Here is a 7,845-nt window from a genome sequence, read left to right as displayed (position 1 = left end):
CCCACAGAGGTTAAATAGCTGAGTCAGAAGTGAAGAAGTCCTTTGGATGAGGGTCAAAACGGCTTCAAGTATCTTCAACCAAGTTCAGCTGCCCTTGACCTCAACCTTTGTTGGAGATAACCAACTCTAAAAAAAATCCATCCAATTTTAGTTTTTGCTAATTCCTTTTTAGATTTTCAGTTTGGAATTTAACAGTGAAGGAAGGTAAAAGTAAACGTATCAAAATAAAAGCTTAGATGATAGAATTGCCATTCTATAAAAGTGTTACATTCTGCAAGCACAAGCCTATGAGAGTAATGTTGGAAGATAGATTCATAATTACATAAGAAAAATAAAATCAAAGTACTTTACCCATGGATAGAATGTATTCTTTACTTTTAAGAAAAAAAACGCATTCTGACCATTTTTCCAAAGGGCCAGGATTTACATTGTCACTACTTTCCTGTAGATATGATGGCCTTGATTATTGATTAGCTTTGGTTTAAAATGCAAAAGTTAAATTGCACTATTTTCGAAAAGCTGGTTTTGTAATGACAACCCCATTATAAATTATGTCATAGAAAGGACTGTTTATTATGAAGGCAAGATATGTTTATTTCATCTCCAGTGCCTCTGTGTTTGGCAGACTCAGGGCTAGTAAAGCCATTGCCATCCTCTCCTCAATGTCCTCCTGTATGTGAAGTAGATGAGATTCCATGGAAGCTATTTTGCTGTATGCATTTACAGCCTGTTTGTGTTTACTTCTGAGTAACTTCTGAGATTGAGGACACTGTTGAGCCCATGTGAAGCGTCCTCTGTCAGGTCACCAAAACTTCAAAAGGAATTGTGGAGAAAAACAAAAGAAAAGATAACCCACAGTCAGGCTAAAAAACAACAACATGTCAATTGAAAATATGTTTGCATTCTACAATGCTGCATTTGCAACATCAACAAAACCTTTCACTCATTATCTTTACTCATCAAAAGAAGATGCAACTTTTACACTGTGCACACTGGTGCTGAATAGCCGTCCAGCTCAGTGCCTGATCACAACTCAAAGTTCTATATAGCGGAGTTCCATGTATACACATGTATACAATACAACAATAAATAAATCATTTAGATCTTGTACATACTGCTGATTTGGTGCTCTCCAAAGTCTGTCCTCTGAGTGCCTCTACTTCTTGCACTTCCTTTGGAAGGTACATGATGTGCTGAGACATCTCTGATATCACTATTCATTTTTATGCCCCACTATAAGTTTTGTCATATACTGGTATTGTAATATCTTTAATTTCAATAAGTCATCCCATCCCTATGTGTTGTTGCATGACAGGTAACATAAGGGAAATCGTAAATATGGAAATGTGGTTGGAACCATCACTCCATGTGAAGATTGAAAACTGAAATTTGGAATCCATTTACTGTAGACTTGGACTAAAAGAACAATAAGCTAAGCTAGCAATTTTTACATATCATACCATCTTCATGTCTCTCCAATGGTAGAATGTAGCCTTCTGCAAGCCATCTCCTTGTCAATCTCATCTCCTTCCACTAAGGTGTTGTACTTTAGTCATCAGTACAACCTCTCAAAATAGGTGGGGAAAAAAACAATTGGTAACAATCTCATTTTCAACATATAGCCACCTTCTGTTATGCGTATAAAGTCAGGTGTGTCTGTGTTTCCAGGTTAAACATGTAATGAAAAACATGTATATATGGTACTTGTATATAGTATAAAGTATGTTCTACCTGTGACCGCCCATTGCCTGACATCACACCCCACTGCTGTATGGCTGTATCCTGATCAAGGTTGAGCTCCTTCTTGATGTTGTTGAGGCTGGCAGCTTCCACCTCTGCCCTCTCTGCAATCTCTTAAAGAGACAAAAAATAACAAAATGTCAGAACAAAAGCTCGATGCAACACCACAATGCAAAATAATCTATTTTACTTGAGCTTTCAGTACAAGACCTTAACCAGTAAAGGTGGAATATTAAATAACACCATCTGCAAAGACTCCCAAGATGACTTGTGGATAAGAGAAATATATCGCTGTGAGGTTACAATCTTAGAAGAACTGACCAATCCTAAGCACTACCCTCACTTCAGTCACTGTTGCTATGTCAGACAACTTTCAGTTGTCTGACATATCCTGCATACAGGGTCGGCTGGAGCCAATCCCAGCTGACATCGGGCACAAGGCGGGGTACACCCTGGACAGGTCGCCAGTGCATTGAACATTGTGTGTTTTTAATATATTTGTAATTTATCTATCAAATATCTTGAGACATAAACCTTTCATTTGGATGATAAAACAAAATCCTATGTCATATAAATTTGAACAAGGAGCTGAAAAGCTGTTGGTGAAAGATAACACACAGCATGTTCTATTCTCCGACCCATTCTTTCCCTATAGCTACAGCTACATCAGAATTAAAGTAATTGCATGTTCCTCACATTTTACTTTAGCATGCATGACGCTAAGAAATTGCCTCATTTCTGTCAATAGCTCTGGTAACTCCTCTGCTACTTGTTTAGGTAGGGCCAGTACCTAAAAAGCAGAAGCATGTGAGTGTTACAAAGATCAATTTTTAATTTACATCTAAAATGACTAACATCACTGTAAATCTGAGACACAGGCTGATTCAAACTATTTCAAATATTTTTTGCAATATGACATTGAGGAGTATCTGCATGTAACATCCATACAGAGGATTTTAACATTTGCTTTCTTTGACATCTCTCTCTGAATAAACATTAGAAATGCATGTATTTCTCAACACAGTAATGGGTCTGCCCTCTGGGAACCACGCCCCAACAGACAAAAGCAGCGACACACGCTGTCTCGCTCTCTCTTGTCCTCGCTTGTTCCTGGCTCTCTAACTGCGCTTCGGCACGCGCCCAGCGTGCTCCCTCTCCCCGCAACGCCCTAAGAACTTCGACCCGGCGCAGCGAAGGCTTTGTTCGTTCAAGCCACACATGCGAAGTGGCACGACCAAAGTTTTCCCTCGTTTCCAGCAACTTTGCTTGTGTTTTATTTTCTTTGTTTTTGTTTTGTTTATAGTTATCAGTCCGTTAAGTTACACTAGTTTAATTGAAGAACGACCAAGTTCTTTTAAAATTTTTATTCGTCGAGTTAATCCCACTGACGGCGGACCCAGCCACGTGGCCCGCCAGCAGTAACAAAGGATGACCAAACCTCTGACCTGAGCCAGGATTTGAAAAGGCCCCCAGTGCGAGTTTCTTCAATAAGCTGACAAAAGACGGACCTCCGGGGCAATTCCCTGGCAGAGAAAGCGACGGCTTTAAGCTGTCCTAACCGAGACCGCACGGAACTCAGCCAGTGTGAGGCTGTTTACCAGCAACCCGGCTGGGAGAAGCGACATGCAGTAAGACCAAAACCCTGCATTCTGTGTTCAGTGATGTCCAATAGCAAAGGGCACGACAATTTGACCTTTGTAGTCAGCACATCGTGAGAAACCACAGAAACACACTGACTGATTTTTTCATTTAGCTGGATGTCAAGTGCTAGCTCATTAGCCACCTATAAAACGTACCTGCTTTGGTGACACCTCGGCTTTATGCCCTGCAGGGTACGTAATTAAAGCTACCTAAGTAGCTAACGTTCAATCCCCCGGGCATTAGCTGCTTTGACCAACTGGCATCAGTGGCTCTAACGCACATGAATATCACTAAAATAACACTGATCACTTAACATTGATCCTTAAAATAAGGCTTAACACGTGCTAGCTCACTAGCTACCTAGCTATAAAACCTCCCTCGTAGACACCTCTGTTGTAATGTTATGAGGACATGTGTGTGCCAACTAAAACCTTCCGCACATACAACAACCAAAAACCCTGGTTCACAGCGAAACTCAGGCAGCTTCGTCAGACCAAGGAGGAGGCCTTCAGAAGTGGGGACAGAGTCTTGTACAACCAGGCCAGGAACATGCTGACTAAAGAGGTCAAAGCTGCAAAGAGGCGCTACGCTGAAAAGTTAAATAACAGCTTTGCAGCCAACGAACCTGCGTCAGTGTGGATAAGCCCAGAGTCACACCTCTCCCCCACTCCAACGCCATCTTCAAACAGTCACCTTCCCGCTCTGACCTCTCACCTGCACTCAAGATCTGTGAAGAGGACGAGAGCCACCTCTTACAAAGGCAGAAGATCAGGAAGGCTCCTGGACCTGACGGTGTCTCACTATCGTGCCTGAAAATCTGTGCGGACCAGCTGGCCCCCATCTTCACTCAGATCTTCAGATCTCAGATCAAGTTCTCTCCTGCTTCAAACGCTCCACAGTAATCCCGGTCCCAAAAAACCCCTCCATCTCTGGACTGAATGACTACAGGCCCGTCGCCCTGATATCTGTAGTCATGAAGTCATTTGAAAGACTGGTATAACACCTCGACTCTCCAGGGACATATGCTAGGATCCTGTTTGTGGACTTCAGCTCGGCGTTCAACACCATTATCCCGGACATCCTCAGCACCAAACTCACCCAGCTCACTGTGCCAGCCTCCACCTGTCAGTGGATCACAGACTTCCTGACTGACAGGAGTCAGCAGGTGAGGCTGGGAAACATCACATCCAGCACCCGGACTATCAGCACTGGCACCCCCCAGGGGTGTGTGCTCTCCCCACCATCTTATCCCTCTACACCAACGACTGCACCTCAGGGGACCCATCTGTCAAACTCCTGAAGTTCACTGACGACACAACGGTCATCGGCCTCATCCGGGACGGTGACGAGTTGGCCTACAGACGGGAGTTTGATCAGCTGGCTCTCTGGTGCGGTCAGAACAACCTGGAGCTTAACACGCTCAAAACTGTGGAGATGACCGTGGACTTCAGGAGGAGCCTGATGTACTGCAGGGTAGGTAATAGCTTGGCTAATTAGCGTTAGCTAAATCACCCAGACATTAATGTGCAGCTGCCCGACTGGCTTCAGCAGCGCAAGTCTAACATTACATTTTCCATTAGGGCAAATAAATATATCACTAAAATAACACTTAAGATAATGTTGAATTTATAAATAATAATAACAATCAGAACACCAGCTACGCCCATCTCTAATCATATCGTAATGTTCCAGGACAGTGTTTCTCAAAGCTGTGGCAAAATGTACCTGAGGGTATGTAAATGTGGCGCTGCAAAAATGTGGTCAGAGGTACGTATATCCCATGAGTCCGGGTTGTACATAAAACACTGTCTTCTCCTGAAGTGCTGGGTGAGGGAATCACCCAACTGAACCCCTGTGGAGTTAAGATTGCTAGCCCTACCTTCAGACTATTAAGGTGACAATTTAACCCTATCCAGGAACCTAACCTCTCCCTGAACTAGAAATATCAGGACCTCTGAATGGCCAAAGGCAATATAAGGCCTACAAAATGGATCTCCACACAAACACAGGCACAGACTATACTAGTAAGAACTATACTATACTATAGAATTGGATGAAAAATGCCATATGGTTTTAATCCTAATTCACTTCAATGAACCACAGTTCTCTCCAAAGGTCAAAGGCGGTATCACAGAACACGTAATTTAATCTGTCCTTTTATTTACACAGAATATCATTTTCACTAAAAATCTACCATCTGCCATCTGTTCTTGTGTTGGAGGCAAAATATAAATCTTGAGATGGCTGTAGCCAAATGTTCCAAAATAACTGATATATTTGCTACCAGGGCTGCAGTAGTTTTCACATTTGAATTTGAAATTATTTCAGGATAATCATAATAATAATAATAATGTATCATCTCATTTTCAAGGGGGTCCTGCAACACATATATATGCACAGACACAAAAGTTAACCACACAGTACATACATAAACATAAACACAACACATACACAAACATACAAAACAATAACTTGCTCACCTGCCCTTACCCACACAAATAACACAGCAAACAAAATAAAGTACATTGACAAAATAAACAGCAGAATGCATTAAACAACTAATCCGTTCTTTATCAGTACGCCTTATGACAAATGTAACATACAGGATAAAGTCACATCTCACATAGAAATGTCCAAAGTAAACAATATAAAGAAAATCAAGATAAGAAAGTCATACTTATATACCTACTTCTGTATATTTTCTACATAAACCGTTTATATGTAATACCATTGGTACCCCTAATAACAAGAACATGTCGTTTTAAGAAAAGAAAAAAGTGATGATTTGAATAAACCAAATGTGGAAATAGATCTCAAGAAAAGAGGAAGGTTATTCCAGTCTTGAGTGGCCTTATATCGTAATGCTCTCTTACCAGCTACAGAAAATAACCTTGGTACCGTAAAAATAACTGGACATTGGAGGAGTCTAACTGAGTATGTAGAGCAATAAGGAATAAAATGCTGTTTAAGGTATGCGGGACAATTGGAATAAACACATTTAAACATAAACAGAATCCAGTGGTAATCCCTACGTGGTTTAGGTAACAACCAGTTTAGTGAGTCATACATAACGCAATGATGGTTTTTAAATGGACAGTTCAAAATAAATCTGGGAATTGAATATGTGTTAGAGCCGCTGACACCAGTCAGGCAAAGCAGCTAATGCCTGGGGGATTTAACGTTAGCTACTTAGCTAGCTTTACAAAACATCTTTCTTTAAAACAAGAAGCACAGTGGCAATTTTGTATTGTGGAACACACCATACAACAGGATTTATTCATGTTCAACAGAAGTTTATTAATGAACAGCAACTATTGTACTTTATCAAAGTCAGATTGAAGAGAAATAAGGAGTAGGCTGTAGCCTTACCAATTCAAACTAATAGCTGCATAATGACAAGACATCAAACTACTGTCATATTCTTTATGATAATAAAAATATCCTGCTCAGAACTGACGCTTCATTACATCATCCTATTATTGTGACAGACTTAATCTCAGATGTTTAGCGAAGTTTGCGGTATAGCCAAAGTATTTCACTGTCTTTGAACACACATCACACAGAGCAACATTATTACCTTCAGAGCTAAAATACAGCCAGACGTGACTGTTTTTACAGTCAGCCAATGTCAGGATTCAATCACGGGAAATGTAAAGGGCTGCAACGGCTCACTTCAAAGAAGCTCCATCACAGAGCCGTAGCGCAAGCATGATTTTGACAGGCGGAAGGAAAAGTAGTTCCTATCAAGTGAGTATAATTAGACCATCCTGGTGACAGTAAGATACTTATAATAAAACACACACACTCACTCCAAATGACTGAGTTTAGATATCGATCCTTTTATATGAGTATAGATCCTAGAGCAGGAAACGTTGGTATCAGGAATATCGATACTTTAGGATTGATCCCTACATCACTATATTTCAATTTTCAATTTTATTTATATAGCGCCAAATCACAACAACAGTTATCTCACAGCGCTTTTCATAAAAGAGCAGGTCTAGACCGTACTCTATGATGTTATTTACAGAAGCCCAACTATTTCCACCAAGAGCAAGCACTAGGCGACAGAGGCAAGGAAAAACTTCCTTTTAAGAGGCAGAAACCTCAAGCAGAACCATGGCTCAGGGTGGGCGGCCATCTGCCTCGACCGGTTGGGGGTGAGGGAGAGAAAGAGAGAGAGAGAGCAGGAGAAGAACAGAGAGAGAGAGAGAGAGAGAAGGAGAGAGGGGAGGGAGGCAGCCTACACAATATAAACACACAGAGGTACAGACAGTAAAGGTGATGTTGCTATAGACTAAATGAAAAATGGTACAGATATTTATAGTAGTGTTAATGATAACAGTCATAATGTTAATGATTATAATAACAATAATAACAATAGGACTAGTAACAATATTCGATGCAGCAGAGGGTGTCGAGCAGGAACACGGGGGCAGCAGGTGACCCGCAGCCACAGATCCA

This window comes from Micropterus salmoides, unplaced genomic scaffold (assembly GCF_014851395.1).
Source record: "Micropterus salmoides isolate LMB-PRFRI ecotype aquatic unplaced genomic scaffold, ASM1485139v1 Ms_hic_scaffold_19, whole genome shotgun sequence".
In the NCBI taxonomy this organism is placed as follows: Eukaryota; Metazoa; Chordata; class Actinopteri; order Centrarchiformes; family Centrarchidae; genus Micropterus; species Micropterus salmoides.
Note: the sequence above shows the minus strand (reverse complement) of the source record.